Source organism: Ambystoma mexicanum, chromosome 2q (assembly GCF_040938575.1).
Source record: "Ambystoma mexicanum isolate Mex_15411 chromosome 2q, UKY_AmexF1_1, whole genome shotgun sequence".
Taxonomy (NCBI): domain Eukaryota; kingdom Metazoa; phylum Chordata; class Amphibia; order Caudata; family Ambystomatidae; genus Ambystoma; species Ambystoma mexicanum.
In genome coordinates this window covers 1,267,000,817-1,267,022,495 of record NC_090924.1, presented here as the reverse complement: position 1 = coordinate 1,267,022,495, position 21,679 = coordinate 1,267,000,817, and the positions used below count along the sequence as shown (strand labels likewise).

General features: G+C 46.8%; 1 protein-coding gene across 2 annotated transcripts in view; it reads right to left on the bottom strand.

Moving 5' to 3' along the window:
- CLCN5 (chloride voltage-gated channel 5) overlaps positions 1–21,679 on the bottom strand; it is a 1,154,200-nt gene that overhangs the window by 921,888 nt on the left and 210,633 nt on the right. The window contains exon 2 of one of the 2 annotated variants that reach the window (XM_069648662.1): positions 20,565–20,675. The exons of the other annotated variant lie outside the window; for it this stretch is intronic. The gene's annotated coding sequence lies outside the window, so the exon portion shown is untranslated. The remainder of the gene's footprint in view (positions 1–20,564; positions 20,676–21,679) is intronic. 2 annotated transcript variants of the gene reach the window in all.

Genomic DNA, 21,679 nt, shown 5'->3' with positions numbered 1-21,679 from the left:
CATTCCATGCTGTTGTATGAAGCCTGATAGGAGATTATTCATTATCTGGTGATGATTGAGGTATTCAGATATTTGATTATAATCAGCCCTATCCAATATCTTTAGCAAAAACAGCATATTTGTGATCGGTCTATAGTTTGTTGTAGTTAGAGGGCAGTGACCTGGTTTCGTTAGTAGAGGGGTAATCCATGCTTTTTCTAGGCTTTTGGGACATGATATTGTGTCTGAAGTTCTATTCGGACCATCACATTCTAACAAAACAATTCTAAACTGAAAAGGGAAATGTCTTTGGCCTGGAGTGCTGTATAAATGTTCAAAAAGGAAAAAAGAAAAAATGAAACTCCAACACAAAAGGTTCCAAAGAATATAGTTCCTTGCTCCAAAGGGTGATTTCCCGTCCCCCAGGAAACAGCCTCTATCTCGAGATACCAAAATACCTCCTGAAGAAACTACAAAGGATCCAAAATACATCAGCCAGACTGCTCCTCAAACTATCCAGAAGAGAGAAGAGACCACATCACTCCATACCTAAAAATACTGTATTGGCTCCCAGTCAAACATCGCATCACCTTCAAAACAATTTGCTTAACACACAGGGCAATCAGTGGACAAGGAGCTGAATTCCTACAAAATAAAATAACAATCTACAAGCCAACGAGACTCAATTCAAGCAACGAAATCCACATGGAACAAAAACTATACCTTAAGAAAAAACTTGGGGGCTCCTCATTCTCCCACTTAGCTGCAAAAACCTGGAACATCCCAAAAGAAATAAACACCAAAGACCACCTACAATTCAGAAAATTACTAAAAACCTGGCTCTTCAACATTGCAGATTCAAACAAACAGCGAAACAACCGAACCGGAAACACAAAGAAAAGGATGCCAAAATTAAGGACGACACAACAACATGCAGAACCAAATAAAGAAACTCTTACTACAACAAGAGAGACGATGCTAAGGCGATTAGGACACAAGCAACAACATGAGGACAGAAATCGGCATCCCTAACCAACCCCAACCAACAACCTTACCCGATCCATAATTGCTACCAGGTATCATACTTGTATACAGTTGTGTGAACTTTAGCACTTGCCACACTTGAACTAAGTTGTGGATACTGGCATGGGCATTGACCGAATGGAGTTGTGAATGAAGGCAGGTGCCGCCCCTGGACGTAATTGCAAGCGTTGGCATTTGCCACATTTCAAAGGGGCTGGGAGCGTTAGCATGCATGAGCAACTAAATAAAATGACGAATGCCGACCAGCCGCCACATATGGATGGAGTAACGTTGGCTGACCGATGCCGTGCACCAACTAGACTGGGAATGCTTTCTGGGCCAGATTTGAAGCGACGCACAAATGCTTGCCTGCCCAGCATACAGACAGGTGTCACGTAGGTGGGCGTTGCCCAACTTGGGCAAGGGTATGAATGTGAGTGGATGCCATGTGTGGAAGGGACTGCAAGTGTCGGGGGGGAGCCCCAGATCTGGACGGAGACGCAGAGATGCTCACGCACCACACCTGGAGAGAATACTGAAACTTAGCTCCTTGCTTCCAGACAGCTATGCCAATTAACCAATCCACTAACAATTTCACCACTCTGCATACACCTCTCAAACTCTAACCAAACAAAACCACAAGCCTACAACACAACATTCCTCACAAACGTCACTACACTGCAACAACAAAACAAACCACACACACTCGCACAACAGCACACAACAACCACCGACCATAAAACACCCCAAGCCCAGCCAACGGACTTACCGGGCAGAGGCCGCCAACAGCACATCACTGCTCTCTTGCACTTTTCCCTCTTATTCCCACTAACTCACCCCCTCCCCTCCCTTATTTTTTCCAGAGCCGTCAGAGCGCCAGGGGACCACTCTGGTGGCGAAAGTGCATGGTACAAATATCCTTTAACATTAACATTCATTCTGTTTTTTTTTCAGGATTATCAGTCTCTTGAGTGTCTCGCTAAGAAACACTCATAACACGGCTAGCGTACTTGACCATTGGACTTTGGCTGGTGTACTCTCCTGCCAGATTTCTTTTCTCCTGTAATATATTTCCTCTGCCTTTCCCTGATGGGGTCTGATCAGGTTTACTTGAATCACTTGCGTTTTACACTTGTTCATCTTAATGCCGATATGCATTCCTGCCAGGGCGCTCTCATAAAAACACATGTTCACAATTAGCATACCCATGGTAAACTCTTGCCAGGGACTTTCTTTTAGGAACAAGCTTGCAACTTACATTGCAAGGGTTCCTTCCCACCCATGAAAGTCGCAATGATACGGCCAGATTCATCACAGGGTACAGAACAAAATGGACGGGACCTCCCAGCAACCCAGAAATTAAGGAACCACTTGCTCTCTGCCCAGATTCACACATTGAACTGATTGTAAGCTACACTGACCTGGACATTGCCTGCATCTCCCCAGCTTCTTTGTGCCACATGCCATTACTGCTTGGACCCACTGTGCATTGTACCCAGTACACCATCTCACCAACCAAATGTAGAGTCACTGCCACAGGAAGCTCCTAAAAGCTTGCTTGAGCCACCGTAGACAAGAATAGGGTACCTTGAAGAGGCCATGTCGCCCTAGTCCACCTTCTGGGACAATAGTGTGTTAAGCCCCACTTCTCTGCCTTTTTCTGCAAATATCTATCCAGCTGAACATTTGTCTGCACCTCTTCAATACCTAGGTCATCAGAGATGTCACTGATGATGTAATTGATGATATCACTGATGACATCACATGTGATATTAATTTTGATGAAAAGTCCCTACAACAGGTTGTGTTTATAATGTTGGTTACATGATGTCAGGGGTGATTGTGTAATGTTAGACATGTAATAACTAGCTAACAATTCAAGACTTACTACACACTTGTGCTAGTACAAACAATACATATGAAGACCCACAATGCATACACATCAGAAGCACATACAGGGAAACTAAAGTAAGGAAGAAAGAAAGAGCCTCAGAAAACGTTAATAGCATTAGAGTTTATCTCCAGGTCTACAAATTAATTGTGTGTTTGAGGCCTGCCTATTGCCCCATGTACTTGCACCATGAGCTGAGAACAAATCCTAAAGAAAGTACTTGAACATATGACAAGGTTAACGTCTAGATATATAGCACCTTTTTGAATTTTAATATTCCGACTGTCAGTGAACAAAACCAGCTGGCTTAGATATTTCAGTGAACAAAAACAAGTGGGCCAGATGTGATGTCCTCAGTGACGCCGTCAATGGCATTTGTGATGTGATGTTTTTTATTTAAACTTTATTTATTGTGCTTGACACAACAATGGAAGAGCGAGCCTAAGTAGTGTTCAACAATTACAGTCATGGCATATACAGTTGCATTACAGTATCAACAATCAGAACATGGGGGTGTCCAAGGAGTAGCCGGGCATCATACATACATGATACAGGAATCGGGGCCATCGCTTAAGTATAGGGTGACCAGATTTTCAAAACAAAAAACCGGGACGGCCAACAACATAAAAGAGGGACTACCCCATCGCAGCCCACCAATTACCACCCCTCCCCCAACATGCCCCCACAACCACCCCCAACCATATTTCCAGCACTTCTCCTTTCTATAAACTGTACATAATCTCATTTGTGCAGTTTTGTCTGTGAATCGTGGCATGTTAATTCAAAACGAGCGTTAGCTCTAAATGAAATTACATGGCTTTCTGTACAATAATGTCCAAGCCAGTCTCTGTGGCACAGTCAGTGTTCTGCCTTGTACCTGAGAGGTTGGGGGTTCGAGCCAAACCTCCAACTTCAAAATTCAGAAAGTTTTGTGAAAATTAATTACGGTTTTAATTACCGTAGCCCCCCAAACATGCAAACCCCGGACGGGGTTTCAAAAATGAAAAAACTCCCGAGACCCCGGGACAGAGAGTGATTTCCCCGGACTGTCCCTGGAAAACCCGAACGTCTGGTCACCCTACTTAAGTAGAAACGTTGCGAGGGGAGGGAGGAGCAGATGAGCTGTCATCAGTGTCGGTTGAAATGGAGATGTAAGAGCGAAACGGGACCCAGACATCCCTGGGTCTAGATGTTGGTGGCTGCTGAGTCGACCATGTCTCCTCTGTGTCGGAGGCCCAGGTCAAGGCGGACAGCCACTGTGTATGTGTGGGTACTCGGGAACAGAGCAAACATAGCAGAATGCAGCGCACAGCAAATAGCATGCATAGCCCGGCCAGTTTTTGGGAAGACCGTGAAAATCATGAAAGACATTTCAGAGGGGATGGAGTAATCACATGGTCCAAGATAGCTGAGAGTTTGGAGCAGATCTCAGTCCAGAATTGGGAAAGGCAGGGGCAGGGCCAGATCATATGGATATAGGTTGCATCCTCGGATCTACACCTTGGGCATCTGGGAGAGTGGTCCAGCAACATCTGATGTTACCGAAGTGGGGTATAGTGGAATCTGCGTAGGATTTTAAATTGGACGAGTTTATAACGGGAGTTAAACGACACAATGTGGGTGTGAGCACACATGCGTTTCCAGCATTAATCTGTTAAGTCGACCTCTAGGTCCCCCGCCCAAGAGTGTTTCAACTTATCAAATGTAGGAGAGGTCTTGGACTGCAGTAAGGCGTATAACCTGGAGATTTTCCTTCTAGTAGTTGTAGAGTTCATGATTTCAGCAATAACCGGGAAACTCGGGTAACTACTTTTGAGGAATTGGCGGAGGCCTGAGTATTGGAGCCAGATGGTTGATTTCCTTTGCAGGGCTTCTGGCAAGTCCTACCATTCCAGAAAGTTGTCTTGATTAAAGACATCTCGGATTGCCTCGAATCCCACCTCCGTCCAATGTTATGCCTCGGTCAAGGGTATGCAGGAGGCACCAGGGAGGAAATTGCGGAGGGGTAGACAGCGGTGAAAGGGGAGACAGCCCACGGACAGCATCCACATTTTGGTAAGAGCAAAGAACGTGGTGCCTACCGGGTCAACAGGGCTCCAGGTAAGGGCAGAGGGAGAAAGAGCTAAAGGGCGAATATCCCGGTCTCCAAACGTGCGGTGCTCAAGTCTCATTTGCGAGGGGGGGGGGGGGGTTGAGATGGTAAAACAGCGTGACGCAAATTGCACTTGGGCGACCAGCCAGTACTTTTTGAAGTTGGGTGCTCCAAAGCCACCACTCTCCATAGGAGTGGCTAATGTGGTAAATTTGAGTCTAACTGCACCAGAGTGACACAACAATGTGTTGAGCGCGTGGCTTAGAGACCGGAACAATTCCCTACCAGGCCACAGGGGGAGATTGAGAAAGCAATAAAGAGTTTAGGAAGCACCCCCATCTTCAAGATCCCGATCCTGCCTGCAAGGAGCAGTGGGAGTTTAGTCCAGCCCAGGCATTTCTTAGTAAGCATGGTCAGATAATTCCGATAATTGATCTCATATACCCTGTCAGGGTGGCGAGCGACTACCGCCAGAGGTAAGTGAATTCCGATTGAGGTCAGGGGAAGGGAGGGTGGCGTCTGTAAGTGGAAAGAGGATCGATTTTGTACAGTTAACCCTAGACACGACAGCAGCCCAAAATGGATAACGTCTTCCAAGATCGGGGCAAGGTTGTGTTCAGGTGAACGAATAAAGTGTAAGAAATTGTCGGCATACAGGGAGATAATATCAGGTGCATCCAGCAATCTTAGGCCTCAGTGTGAATGTGTTTTCTGTATCCTGTCTGCTAAGGATTCTATAGGGTTTATAGTGATATTTTCTAAACCCTTTTTTTTTTTTTTAAATGGGGGGTTCCCCAAAAACCCGTTTTTTTTATTTACACTTTTTTTTACTAACGAAACCCCAAAAAAACATAACATAAAAATTAAAAAAAAAAAATCAAAAAAATAAATTTGGCAAAATGTTTGACATAATGGTAACTCGAAAATATGTTTTCGAAAAGATGATCGGATACCGTTCAATAGATAGGGCAAAAATCAGGGGCAAGAAGGTGCAGCTCTGGCTATACGAAAAGGGGGTGAGCTGGCCATCGGGTCTGAATATAGCAGTCTAACCCAAGAGAGAAACCGGGCCCAAAGTTGCATTTCTCAAGCACCCGCCAGAGGTAGTTCCATGACACGGAATCAAAAGCTTTCTGCATGTCAAGGGCTGCCGCCTGGGTATTAGGGTTTATTCGGCTCATGATATTAAAGAGGCAACCTAAGTTGAGGGATGTGGATCTACCTAGGATGAATCCCGATTGGTCTGGATGTATAATGTGGGGCATATAAGGGGTCACACGTAGGGCCAGAATTTTAGTATAAATCTTAACATCGCAGTTAATGAGCAAAAGGGGCCGATATGACCCGCATTGAGTGGGAGGCTTGCCAGGTTGGAGTAAGACAGTAATAATGGCTTTGCTTAGGGAGGGGGAGGAAGGGCACCTGCCGCGCAGGATTCTTACCATAATGCCAGGAGTTGGGGGACCAGCCTGAATTTTTATTGCTTATGAAATTCAAATCGGGAAGCCATCGGAGCCGGGGTCTTTACCTGAGGCGAGGGAGTCGATGGGCTCTGATATTTCCGCAGCCGTAATAGGTGTTTCCAGGCTGAGGCTAGTTTTGTCAGCAAGAATAGAAAGGGGTAGGCTGTCCAAGTATGTGTCGACTGCCGATCCAGGGACAGAGTCGACGTTTGTATACGAGGCTGCATAAAACGATTGGAACTCTGCATTGATATCTTGTGGGAGAAGAGCCAGGGAACCGTCAGCCCTTTCTATGGCCGGGATGTGTGGGGATCCTATTTCCCGGCGAAGAAGTCTGTCCAACACGTAACCAGTCTGCTCACCCTCCCCATACCGCCTCGCAAGACCAGGGTTATCAATGAACTTCCTCTCCCTTTCAGCATGGGCAATAAATGTATCCAATTCGGTACCGATGCTGGAAAGGATAGCTGGGGACTGATGTTGGGCATATTGGGTCTCAAGGGAGGAGATTGCTGCCTCGCTTTTCGAAATATCCCTACGAATAACCTTAAGAATCCCAGACTCCTTGGAGATAGCTATTCCCCTAATGTAAGCTTTAAGCAACTCCCACAGGGTAGCCTGTGTGCGGACCGACCCAGTGTTTAGTGCAAAAATAATCATCAATGGCGGATTGCAGGTCAGTTTTGAAGGCTACATCCAATAAGGATTGTGGTTTCAGCTTCCACAAACGAGTTGTGCTGTAATCAGTACCCCAATTGAGAGAGATAATCACCAGGGAATGATCTGAAAAGGTCTTGAGGAGGATTGACATATATATAATATTCCTAATAAGTATGTCGGATGTGAGCCATCTAACTATCTTGGAGTGAGAGTCATGCACAGAGGAGTAGAAAGAGTACATTCGGGAATAGGGGTGCACCAGTCTCCATGCGTCCGAGACCTCCAGATGTGACAGGGTCTCTAGAATAACCTTTGCAGCTCTAGAGAGTTGGCGGGGTCTGGTACCTGATCTATCCCAATCTACATCCAGGATTGTGTTGAAATCCCCTCCCCAGAGAATGGGTACAATGGGGAATCCGGCAAGTAGATCAGTGAGGTGAGAATAGAACTCCAGATAGTCTATGTTGGGCCCACAGACATTGAGAAATACAATCTCTTTGTTGTGTAGTTTACCCTAAAGTAACACGTATCGCCCCGAGGGATCTATGTGGGAAGCAATGTGTTGGAACTTTACTTGTGATGTCATCCATGATGTCCTGGGTGTTAGTCTTAGCAGTGCACGGTGGTGGCGCGAGTTATGGTTGCTTAGTTTACCATAACTGCTGAATTTCTGAGGTTTTTTTGGTTTTACTTGCAACCATACCGTCCCTTTAACAAGGCTTTTTCATTGAATTTCATAGGTTTTTATTAGTGCAACTTAACCATAAGGTCCCTTTAACAAAGTTGTTTTGAGAGCATTCCATGGGTTTTTACCACTCCATGCTATTTTCCTACAATTTACTAAGATCATACTTAACCCAATATAGCAACGCTTTTGTCCACATTCGTCAAACGGCAACAAAGTTATAAACCATCTAAAAATGTTGAGACCCCCCCTCTAATTTCGCCCCCTCTTGAGAAAATCCCACCAAACTTTGCAAAACCTTTTATATCCAAAATCAAGTTGCCAACTGTTGTACAGATTTGTCAAATGGAACCACAGTTATAAGCCTTTACAATATTTTGGGACACCCCCTCTAATTTTGCCCCCTCTTGACAGAATCCCACATGCAGTTTCATTGAGTGGCACCAAAGTTATAAGTCTTCCAAAAATTGCTTTTCACCAACCCTGTAATGCATAAACAGGCATAGATGTCCTAGGACATCTGAAGTGTCCGCGGACACCAAAGGACTGTCCTGGGACATCTGGAGTGTTTGCAGACTTTGGGGATGGAAAACACCTGTTTTTTGGCTTCTTATGGCCATATCCCATCCCATCCTCATCACCCCCACTCCCCAGAGATTGTTTGTTGAATTTGACAAGTGCAATGTTGAGTTGTGTTTGTTTCTACTACAGTTTCCGCGGAAATCAGCAAAAGTCTGTGAATCCAACATGGCAGGCGTTTCAAGAAAACGGATGCATTTCATGCTTTTCCCCATCCAATTAGTGGGTGGGAACGATTTGTTCGCGGACTTCGTAGAAGAAAAACCACCTGGCCACATCATATCCCATCCTCATCACAACTCAGCTGCCCAGAAATTGTTCCATTGTTTGACAAGTGCAATGTTGTGTTTGGGCGCAGTTCGCAAATCCAACATGGCATCCGTTTCAAAGGTTTTGATGCACCTCACGTTTTTAACAGACCAATCAGTGGGCGAGTACGATGTCTGCGAATGTTACGCTTATTTCCGATTGGTCCAGAGGCGATCGCGGACTCAGAAAATGAGTCCACAGACCAGACCCAGATACCACTAATTTATTTGTACCTACTTTTTGGCCATTTAAAAAAAAAAAAAAAAAAACGACTGGATGGATTTACACCAAAATTGCAAGAGCACGCATTGGGGACCAAGCCACTGCTACTCCTGCAAGTTTGGGGTAAATTGGTCCAGCAGTTTGGGCTGTAGGCACGAGCAACATTTATTTGCCACTGTGTCTATGAGGATTTCAAAAATGTTGCGACTCAACTCTATAAATTTGCCCCCGGACGAAACCGCACCACACTTTGCATAATTATTCAGAAGTGGCCATATACTTGTTTTGCAACGTTTGGTGAGAATTCGTTGTACGGTGCCTTTGATATAAGCCGCACAAGAAGTGCTCTTTCCATGAATTGAGCAACTTAACCTCAACTACAAGGCCGCTACCGCAAGCCCTGTAAAATATATATCTCTGCATTTTCTGTGCTCTTACAAGGGTGGGTTTTCTAGTTATTAGCATTTTTGATTGTTTAAATTTTATATATTTGGGGGTTTGGGTTGCAACTGTTATAATCTCACACCCCCCCCCCCGATCCCATCCCGAGAGTATAGACTGCCCTCGCCCCATGATACCACTAAAGGAAAAGGTGGTATACCTCTCAGGGGGCCACTGTTTTACCTTTACAATTGGGATCACTGCTGGTTTAGTAGTGTGGGGCTGGGTCGGCATATTAGCCATTACTCATCCCTGCTTCTGCGAGCAGTAGTCATTTCATCACATCAGTGACCTTATGAGCCAAGAAAAAGAAAGAAGTTTAATAAGTGGCGTTGCCTGGGGGTGGATTTCAGAGTTGTGATTGAAGAGGTGGAGCTAATGAGTTGGTATTGTTATTTTGTATCCAAGCTCAATTAGTAAGAATTATTCTTTGTTATTGTGATATAAAGTTAGTGTATAATTTGTAATCGGCTGATGCATTTACCAAATCACTGAATGTCTTGCTGCACATTGATTCCATATATTTAACTAGCCGTCTTTACCCTCTTCTCCTTTTGCCTCATTGCTTTTCCCCTCGCATCCTTTTCCACGTTGTGTGGCAGCTGGTTCCTTCACAAATGTGTCCCTGTCATTTGCTCCACTCCACAGGTGTGCCCCCCCTCCCCCCACTTTACACTCCCCTCTCCCTACCCCCTCTTTCCTGCAGCTTTCCACATCATTTATCTCTGCTTCAAGGGGCGTCATTCCTCAACCCATCACTTGCTCTGCCACCTATTCACCTGCTCCTTTATGCTCGGTATCCCTTACCTCTTGACTGCTGCGCCATTCCCCCTGCCCTTCCAGATTGGCCTCCAGCCTATTTCGTTCTCCCCAAGACACATTAAACACGTGTTTCAATTGCTGCATGGCAGAGATTTGTAACTGATTTAGAGCTAACCCGGCTGAAATGTGTTAATGTTATGTTGATGGCATATTAGTGCTAGCCCCTCCTGCTTCCAGACTGATTGGGGGCCCCCTACTGCCAAATGGGGGATCGGTAAAGCTGTCCAAAAAGGTATGCGAATCTATCAACTAGCCTGGCTAACACCCATGTGCCAAAAACTGTCTAACATCTTTCTTCGAACAGTAGCACTTGAAGTACAGCATAGGCCTATGGTGGCTGATATAGTGGGCAGCTTGAAGTAAATATAAGGACTATTGTTAAAAATCCCTGAAGGCTGTTGAAACAAAAGTGTCCTTACTTTTGTGCCTTTGCTTTTCCATCCCTCCCAACTAGAAGCAATACACTACAAAGTTGAGTCCACTATAATAGTCAGCAAATGCCAATCAAGCGAAAGGCTGCACATTTTCCAGTTAAAAGTATCATCTTTTCTAGGGGATGAATTCAGTGAAACTAAATGCTTCCAAAAAAGTGCAATGAGGACCCCACCCTGCCTACCTTGCAAATCCATGAGATGGCCACTTGCCTTTGAAAAGCCACCAAGCTTCCTTGCTTTAATGAGAATGACGCCTTTGTGGAAACAATATTCAACAAATTCCATAACTCGCATATACAATAAATACTCCATTAGTCAACAGTTGTGTTGGCAGCTGTGACAAGGCCATAACCCCGACCTTGACAATAAGGGGACCTCTGTCAGCCTCGGATGTGAGGCCTACCAGGGAGTAATGCAGTGCCAGTCCTAACCCTGAGGGGGCCGGTGGCAAGAAGGTCTCTATTCTGGTCCCCCCCCCCACTCTTTTAGCCAACATATCCTTTTTGCAGTCCACAACAAACTCAAACCATTGCTAGCGTTTCTCATTTTCTTCTACAGAAAAAAACATTGAAACCGACAACCCAGCAGAGATCTCATCAAGGGAACCGTGAGCCAGTGCCCCACACTGTAAAAGCCCAAACAGCACCAGACAGCATACGTAACCCTGTTTAACCAGACAACCAACCCAGGAATCCAGAAGAAGACAGTGTTGAGGTACAGCGGGACTGCTGGGCCCTGTGAGCATCAGAGAGAGAGCTGCAGTGCTACCCGGCAAATTGATGGGTTGCGTTGTTGCTGCAAGGAACCTCCGGCAATACATACGCAGATGCTGACAAGTTCCCCTAGACCACCAGGGAGCCAAGAGGGAACAAACATCCACCCCTCTTAACCCCATCAACTTTAACTGGGAAACAATCACCAGGAACATTAACTCGAACACTGCCTTTCCCAGACAACCATTGGTTTGGTCTGCCGCAAAATCACGCAGAAGTGGGCGTGGCATAGCCATCTTTTTGTAATATTTTCTGCATTCAAACCTTCCCAGATGGGGCAGACCGGCTTAGATTGGCCAGAAAAAAAAGGCTATCCGGAAAAGGGGGTCAGCAATAATATAAATTGGAACCACAAGAAGCAGAAGAACAAGTAACTCTCTACCTGGTAACGTTCTTTCGATGGGATGGTCCGACGACGTATTCCATATCTATGACAGTGATCACCACAGCTGTGCTGCTTCAGAAAAATCTTTCGGCGTCTGCGTCGATGTCGATACGCCGCCCTCGCAGAACTCCTACAACGGCAGACGTCACTGGATGTTATAAGTAGGACGCACGACGCCCGTAGCCTCAGTTGTAGTTTTTTCCCAGAACATGTGGCACCAGTCTTCTGCCAGTCTGACCACACAAAGCCCTGCGGAAACGTAAGCTGCAATCGCATAAGAAATTCTGTAGCAGGGAAGGCAGGGAGGGAGCGATATGGAATATGTCATCGGACCATCCCATCGAAAGAACGTTACCAGGTAAGGGAGTAACTTGTTCTTCGAGGGTATTGGGGTCCTCCGACGTATTCCATATCTATGACAGACTCCCAAAGCAGTACCAATGCAAGGAGGTGGGAAAAGAATTTAGAAAACAGAATTTAGAATGCCCAATCAAACTGCAGAGTAAAGGACCGCCTTGCCAAAGGCCAGATCCTGCCCCCGGATGGAATCGAGGGAGTAGTGACGTACAAAAGTATGTACCGAAGCCCAGGTGGCTGCATCACAGATGTTACAAATAGGAACACCCCTCTGTAGGGCAGTAGAGGCAGCCATACCCCTGGTAGAATGGGCCCGTAAGCCGACCGGTGGGTCCTTATCCGCCAAGCAGTAACACTCACGAGATAACCAAAATAATCCAGCGAGACAAAGTCTGTTTCGTCACAGCTTGTCCCAAAGGCTTTCCAGCGTAACCAATGAAGAGTTGATCGTCCACTCTGACCCAGGACATGCGTGAAATATAAAAGCTTAACGCTCTCCTAAGATCAAGCCTATGGAGCGTCTCCTCTTCCTTACCAGGATGTGGAGGAGGATAAAACGCTGGGAGAACAACCTTCTGGCCTAAATGAAATTCCGACACCACCTTCGGAAGAAAGGAAGGACGAACTCTAAGGACAACCCTGTCCTTACGAAACAGAGTGAAGGGTGGCTTAACTGAAAGTGCCTGTAACTCACTCACTCTGCGAGCGGAAGTGACCGCAACCAAAAATACAGTTTTAAGAGTCAACAGTCTCAAAGGGCATTAATGCAAAGGCTCAAACGGAGCACCCATCAGAAACTTGAGAACAAGGTTCAAATCCAAACCGGGCACCTGGAAAGGTGACGGAGGGAACACATTAGTGAGCCCTTTCAGAAACTCAGAAATTAAAGGAATTTTAAAATAGGAACACCTCCATCACGTCTTCAGGGAGGTCCCAATCCTTATACATCAATCTTTCAGAAGCCAAGCATGACGGTTGAGGGATCTGACCTCTGGATGGAGAACCTGACCCCCCCCTCCCGTGAGAGCAGATCGTCTCGGTAGGGAAGACGACATGGAGGGCAGATGGACAAGTCGAGAAGGTCCGGGTACCACGTCCTCCGGGCCCACGCCGGAGCAATGAGGATCATCCGGGAACCGAACCTCCGTAACCTCTGCTGTACTTGCGGGATGACAGGGACTGGAGGAAATGCATACAGCAGTGGGAATGACCACTCCACCACGAACGCGTCTCCTAAGGCTCCTTTCGGAGGAAATTCCCGCAAGCAGAACCTCTCGCACTTCCAGTTGACACTGGAGGCGAAGAGATCCACTTGAGGGGTCCCCCAAAGGGCGAAGATCTCCAGGAGAATCTCCTGAGTCAACTCCCACTCGTGAGAGATCGTGCTCTGCCTGCTCAGAGCGTCCGCGTCTCGTTTTCGTCTCTGGCCAGATGAACTGCCGAGATCGAAACTTCCTGCTGGATTGCCCAGAACCAGAGCTGCATCGCCTCCCTGCACAGAGGAAATGACCCTGCCCCCCCCCCCTTTTTGTTGAGGTAGTGCATGGCCACTGTGTTGTCCGTCAGGATCAGGACATTCTTCCCTCGCACAGTCGGTAGAAAAGCCTTCAAGGCTAGCCTGATGGCTCTCAGCTCCAACAGATTGATATGGAGTCTAGACTCCGACAGAGACCAACGACCGCTGACTGTCAACTTGTTGGCATGAGCTCCCCATCCCGTGAGGGATGCGTCCGTCACGATCGTCACGTCCGGCGAGAGTAGCCAAAATGGAGCCCTCTTCATCAGGTTGTCTTCGACCGCCCACCACAGAAGGTCCTGGGTGACCGAGGACGGCACCTGAACAGGGTCCGACATCCTGCCGGAGGACAGACCACTGGAGCTTGAATGCCCATTGCAAAGATCTCATCCGCAACCTGGCCTCTGGCACCAGAAGAATGCAGGATGCCATGAGGCCGAGAAATCTCAAGAACTCGAATGCTGGGAGACTCTGGGCAAGCTGAAACTTGTGCACCATCTGCTGAATGTGATGAGCCCTCACCTGGGGAGGAAAACACTGCCCCAGGGACGTATCGAGCACTGCTCCGATGTACTGGAGCCTCTGAGTTGGTGTCAAGGGGACTTCTTTAACTTGAGGGAGAAGCCTAGCTTGTGGAGGGAGTGGCAGGTGACTGACAGATGATCCAGGACTTGCTCGGGAGAGCGCGCCCTGATCAACCAATCGTCCAGGTAGGGGTAGACGTGAATCCCCCCCCCCTTTCCTGAGGTGCGCTGCCACCACTACCATGAGCTTGGTGAAGACCCTCGGGGCGGAGGTCAATCTGAATGTCAGGACCCGAAACTGAAAGTGTGAGTCGCCAACCGCAAACCTCAGGTACTTCTTGTGCTTTGGATGGATCGGCACATGAAAATAAGCGTCCTTGAGGTCGAGAGACACCAACCAGTCCTGAAGTTGAAGGGCCTGGAGGACTTGAGAGAGAGTAACCATCTTGAACTTGTCCTTCCTGGGGAGTTTGTTCAAACTGCGCAAGTCCATGATGGGTCTCAATCCCTCATCTTTCTTGGAAATAAAAAAATAAGGGGAATACCATCCCTTGTTCCTCTCCGCTACAGGCACCAGTTCTATGGTGCCTTTCTCCAGCAGGGATTGAATTTCCTGCACAAGGAGCAGATCTGGACTCTTCAAAGAGATTCCCCGGATTGTTTTGAGGCCTTTGCCGGAAAGGAAGACAGTAGCCGTGGGTTATGATCTCCGGGACCCACACATCTGAAGTAATGGCGCGCCACTCTGCAAGATGCTGCGACAGCCTTCCCCCAACCGGCGAACCATGGGACATGGCCTCATGACTGAGCTGAAGCGGCTGCGGCGCTGCCTGAGGGCAAAGAGGCAACAGCCCGAGCTGCCTTGGCACCTAGAGTATCTTGTTTTCCACCTCTGGCACTCCTACGGTGGCCCCTTTGACTGGCAGCTCCTCTCGCTTTACCAAAGGATGAGTAATAATGAAAGGAACCTCCCCTCCATTGCTGTCCCCTAGGACGAAAAGGCAGAGGTTGTCGAACTGCAGCGCCCAACGATTTCGCTGCAGCTTTTGAGGTCTGCAACCTCTCAAGGCCCTCGTCAGCCTTGCTGTCAAAAAGATGTTCCCGTCAAAGGGAATGTTAAAAAGCCGGGCCTGCACATCAGGAGCAAACCCCGACTTCCGCAACCACGCAAACCTGCGTATCACAGTGCTCGCTGCCATGGACCGGCTTACGCAATCTGCCATGTCCAAACCCGACTGAACGGCCTCACACATGGCATCCTTGCCATCCTGAACCATGGCAAGGAAACCATCCCATTCGTCCCCTTTGGGAATATGTTTAGCCACTAAGGAAACACAGTTCCACAGGGTGTGCGTGAAACGTGACAAGGCACATACGGAGGTGGCCGCCTGAAGCGCCATACCCCCTGAAGAAAACATTTCCTTCGCCCAGCCGTCAAAACGCTCGTCATCCCCATCAGGAGGGATGGTAGGATACAACGCCTGCTTTGCCGGGGCCGTAGCCACTTGCACCACCAAACTCTCCGGAGTGAGGTGCTTGGACAAGTAGCAGGGGTCTCTACTGGCTGGGCGGTATTTTCGCGGCAAAGACTTGCCCACTGCCGGGAGACTTTCGGAGCGGTCCAAGCCGCTGCCACCCTCCTCTGTAGAGCCATATAAAACGGCAGTACCGGGTCAGTTTGCGGACCAAGGTCGAGGATATCCGTAAGGTCATCCTGAAGAAACTCCCCCGCGGGAGCAGACCATCCCAAGTACTCGGTGACCCTCGACATAAGGCACCAGTACGAGGAGTCGTCATGAGTGCCAGGCTCAGGCCTACAAAACTCCACCTCCAAAGAGGTGTCCAGCCCACTAGCATTGTGCAGGGACTGCCTCAGGTCCTCAAATTTGCTATGGCCTGAGAGAATCTCGTCTAGCACCGTATTAGGAACCATGCCATCATCAGAGCCCTCCTCCACCTCTGAAATAAACTCAAGATGGCGGTAAGAAGGCACAGAATCTGAACCAAAGCCATGCTTGACCTTGGCCAGAGACTTTCTAGGGGATTCCACCGAGCCTCGGGGTACCACCGTCGACACAGCCTCGAAAGGCATCGAGTGAATCGGCGTTGACGCCGAACGCGGCGCCGATAGCATCGATGGCGTCGACACAGGCCTCAAGGCCGGAGCCCTGAGCGTGTCCTTCGACAGCCTGGGCGCCGATGGCGCCGACGACTTCTTCGAAGGCAGGGCCTTGAAAGAGTCCGTCGACGACCTCGGCGCCACCGGCGTCAACGTCTTCCTCGAAGACATCACAGGTTCACACGGTCTCGAGCGCGTCGACGACTGGGACCTGGACCGGGCATGACGAGAACGATTCCCCTTGTCCGAGCTGGACGTCTCCCGCGAATCGTGCCGACCATCCGAGCCTGAAGGCGTGAGATGCGAGCAGTGTCTCTCGACCGATCACGACTGACCCCACTCAGAGGCGCGGACGGACCGGTGCCCTGCGATTTGAGAATCTCCAACATTTTCTTCCCGAAGGAAGAACATTCCTCTGGCGTCGCCTGCTTGGTAGGGTAAGCGACCCACCGACGGGCGGAGTCCTCTGAAGGGGAAGGCGACCGATGACGGCGCTTTCGGGAGTGCCTCGAAGAGGCAGAGGAGTGGCGGGACCGACTCCAGGACAGGTACCCACTGGACTTCCGACGATGACGCAGAGAGTTACCTCTCGAACCGCCCCGCAGACCTCGATTTCTGTGGCTTGGACACCTTACCTACCAATAACTTCTTCTTGCGCTCCTGCAAGGCTTTAGACGTGAGCGAATGGCAGTCGACACAGTCATCCGTGTCATGGGTCTCCCCGAGGCACCAGAGGCAGGCGTCGTGCGAGTCCGTAACCGACATCTTGGACCCACAGTCCCCGCACTTCTTAAATCCCAGACAGGGGGGTTGAAGACGAGGTAGACATCCTGCACGAAGAAGAAACTTCACAAAACAGGTTCGAAGAACCGAGAAACAACAGAAACTCCAAAGATTCGAGGCGCGCCGAGATTCCTGAAGCGAAAACGTTCGCGGAAAAAACGGAACTGAGGCTACGGGCGTTGTGCGTCCTACTTATAACATCCAGTGACATCGGCCGTCGGAGGAGGTCCTCGAGGGCGGCATATCGACGTTATTGACGCAGGAAGCAGACAGCGAAAGATTTTTCCGAAGCAGCACAGCTGTGGTGATTACTGTCATAGATATGGACTACGTCGGAGGACCCAATCCCCTCGAATTGTGGGTTATTCGGGCAAGGTCAGAGGAGGTGGAAGTGCAAGACTAATAGACCAGCAGGAAGTAGCAACGGGGTGTGGCGACTACTTTTAGAAAAAGTAGTTATTGAGTGGAAGTGGTACTGCTGTGCGAGTGTGCATGTTTGTGTGGCAATTGTGTGTAGAATAACTAGAGTAAGGAGTGAGTATGGTAATGAGTGAAAGGAAGTTGTTTGAGTAAGAGCAGTAAGGAGGAGTAGTAGTAGTAGTGGTACTTCAGTTTGGTGGGACTAGTAATATCTAATGGTTGAGGGATGGTCTAGAAAGAGTGTGGGACATTGGAGGGATAGAATAAGAGAGAACCAAGGTGGGTAGAGATTGAGAAGTGTAGCAGGAAGGAAGGGAAAATGGGTGAGTGAGTCTGAACGATTAAAACCGGGTTTCTGCAACACACATTCCCTATCCCTCTACAACAGTAAGAACGGGATAGGGTAGTGACCGTTAAGAAGTACCTGAGGGAGCCTTGTCAGATGACCTTTATGACGACACTGTTAGCGTTGGAGTGATTATAGTGTCATCTGAACCACAGCCTTCTTACTTACTTGTTGGAAGTCCGTTGTATGCGACAGAGATTACATGAAGACATGAAAGTCTTCAGTATTTTAAAGCAAAAAAAAAGCCTGCAAAGTCTATTGCACTGAGGGTGCATAGTGCCTCGACTCAAACATGGGAAGCACTGTCTCCAAATTCAGACTTTAGGCTCAGGGTAAAATTATACAAATTATTTTTTTCTAGATTATGAAGATTCATTGTCTGATAAAGCCTACAGTTCACCACACAATTCATCAATCTTCCTGACTACAGTAACGTTCACACATAATAAAAGAACCGACTAAATAAGATCTAAATGAGAAGCAGGAGCACGTAACGGGCAATGTAAAGGCTTGTACCTGTAAGAAACATGTTGGCAACCTGCCAACGGAGATACAGCAGAGAGAAATAAAAGATTTTCTGGACGGTACAATGGCTGTTATTGTTAAAAAAAAGATGCAGTGCTTCAAGGGTTTTGCATGCTGCCAGAACGCACTTCCTTACATCACCAACATCCAACGGCCAGTTCCAATGTTTTTATGTTACCAGAGGCCATGTGATCTGCTGGAGATTTCTTGGTAGTTAATGTAAAGCAACTGGAGTAAGATATCTGGACATCACAATTTCTCAATCAACAAAGGGGCACCCCTTTGTAGAATGGAAGACCAAGGACGAACCCATGGAAGAGAAAAGCATCAGCTCTGGAAGCATCATCGAGCACGTAACACAACTTGCAAAAAGCTTCTGTTGACAAGTTAGGCGCCTTGCATATCTCTGACAAAGGTATATGGCTTTGGAAAGGTAGAGTTTATGTATTGGAGCCAGTGGAATGTGCATGAAATCCTTCTGGCATATGCATGTTACAAACTTAGTAAGAATCGGAATTAGACTAACCTCTGCTCATGGGAATAGTGGTCGTGGCCCCATGAAAGGCATGTTACTAGGACTGGTGTCCCCGTTGAGAATGCACAAATAATCTGACCCCCTGAAAGAAGTTTCTAAGAGTAAAACGTCTCTTCAACAACCAAAACAGGCATTGCGCTGGCATGCTATGTGGCTGTGGAAGAAAAACGGAGATAAACCTATGGATTTTGATGGAAATCAGACATAACATTTAAGACCATGGTACTGCCCATTGACCATCCTTTCTCCGTGAAACAGAGATGCAGTACTGCGTTTCCTGCCAGTAAGGCTGGAAAATAAACGATCAATGCCACTCATGTTACTTGCAATTCAAAATGTTAGGAACCACGGTTTTAAATAACATTGGAAATTAAATGAACTAAAACTGTATGATTACAACACTATAAAAGAAGCTTCACAGCAATGCGTTGCGTAATACAGTAAAGTCTCTGTGCACTTCTGTAAGATGCAATAGCTCTATAGTAAGAGCAGGTTTTAAATTGGAGAATATATCATATATATATATATATATATATATATAGACACAGATCTGGCCGCTATTTAGAGAATGTACACCCAGGATTCAAAGAATATACCTTCTACTCCATGACCCAGAAGCAGTTTACACAACGATTTTGCCCTAATCAGAAAGTGTAAAACAAAAACAGCTGCCGGTCTAACATACATCTCGGTATTCAAAATCATTAAACAAATCAAGCCAACTATAGAACTTGGGCATGCTAAAAGATCTAGAATTTTAGATACATATGCAAAATAAAAATAAAAAACACGTTTCATAAAGGGGATAGTACAATGCCGTGAGAATAGGAAACCTTATTAGAATGCATAAATAGATGTGTGAGTCGCTAAATGCTGCAAGGTGAAAAAGTTAAAGAGTGACAGTTACAGCCTTTGACCAAAGATTAAGCAACACAGATTACAACATACACCAATATGAGTTTCCTCAGACAAGATTAGTAGAACACACAAATATGAAAGAGGGCGTGTGGGAGGGGGCTAATACATTGAAGGTGAAAACAAAGCAATAAAAATGTGAAACGTGCACTAGCAGGGTCAAAAATATTAAAACAATGATCAGTTCCATAACACATGCTGTAGTAATGGACATAAAAGGAAACTCAAGATAGTTTGAGATTACAGACACACACACGAGAGTGGATCCAAGGAAACGTTGAGAAGGTGAGGCGGATCCTCCCTATGGAGCAGGCCTCTTTGCTGAGCTTAGGCCTGTAACCCTGAAAGCACTAATGAGCAATGAACAGCACGTGTCCTCTGAATGGAATAAACCGGAGCCGTTGCAGAGGTCCCCCACTGAAAGGATTGATTGCACTACATAAATGGCCAGTCATACTTCCCAGTTTGTTTCCGAATGCGATGCCACGAAGGCATCTTTGGCATTGTTCACATAGTTCCCATAGGATCTTACTTCCACAGACCTACCCACTGCTGGAGTGGAGGTATTTTGAATGATTTGCGGAGGGGGGTGGGGGGTCATGTTGGGGTCTTGACAGGCATGCAGCGATATTTCTGGAGAAACATTTAGGCGGTCTGGGGACATCTGTGTTGAGACTATGACTGCATGTCAAATTCACTACTCTTTTTTCAGATAATAAATCAATAGTCTTAATGGATATTAAATAGAATATAATAAAAGACCTACCCTTTAAAGGAAGCAATTGTGTAGTAGGAGGCTCTGCGTGGTTAAAACATGGCAGGACAACCAGGGATGACTGTCGTGCAAATCTTCATGTTTCAAGGGATCAGCTGAAATCTAAATGGGAAATAAAACAGCCTTGTTGAATTTCAATGGAATTGCACTTTCACATACCTCAAAATAGAGCAATTTAACAGCAAGTACTGCCATTTGTTTGGCAGTCATTTAATCACTAATTATTCCACTGGTTAGGTGACAACAGCAAAGCTTTTGAGCCCAATGTAGTCAATTGTCCCCTCTTTTCGTGCATATGGAAAACCTCTCACCACTGGAATCAATGAAAAAAAAGAAAAAATAAATAAATAAAAATCACAGCTCCAGTTGAATCCAATGGGCAGAGGGATTCGATTTGTGGGAATGGAGTGCACATGGATAGGAGATTAAGGAGATGCTGTTTGCCCTGGATCTACATACAGAGATAAGGGCCATGGCAGTGAGAGGGACATGTAAATTTTAGTTATTTTTTAACACAATTACATTAAGCAGATACAGTAAAAAGACTTCTGTTCACTGTGGGGGATGAACGTTACACTAGGTATATGCTTAACATTCAGGGTTCGAAACAGACAGGAGTGGGAGCCAATTTAGCTGCTTCTTCCAGCCTATAGTAGCCTGGTTAACTTGGAACCAAAAGATACGAGGAGTTACTTTGACTCCCCCCTGCCAAATTGTGTCATAGAACCATGCCTATGTGACATTAACTCTGGGTGTTGGGAAAAGTGTCAAATGAGTATTAAGACACATCTAAAAAATATTTAAGCCATATTGGGTCAAATACAGGGGGACATAAATTAGATTGCCTCATGTGAAAGGCACATTTGCAACTCGCCATTTACTAGCTCCTCACACCCCAGAGGTAGCTCCTGCATACTGTGTGATGCTGGACATCCAGGAGCTGCTTTTAACTCCTGGTCAAATAATCCTTATTTTGATGCCTTACATAATAGAATGCAAATTCTAACGTGCACATATAAACTGTATTTACTGGGTATATCGGCATTACTTAAGTATTCTGTAAAATTACAATGTATATTAAGAGGGTGTTACTAATACCCTCTTAG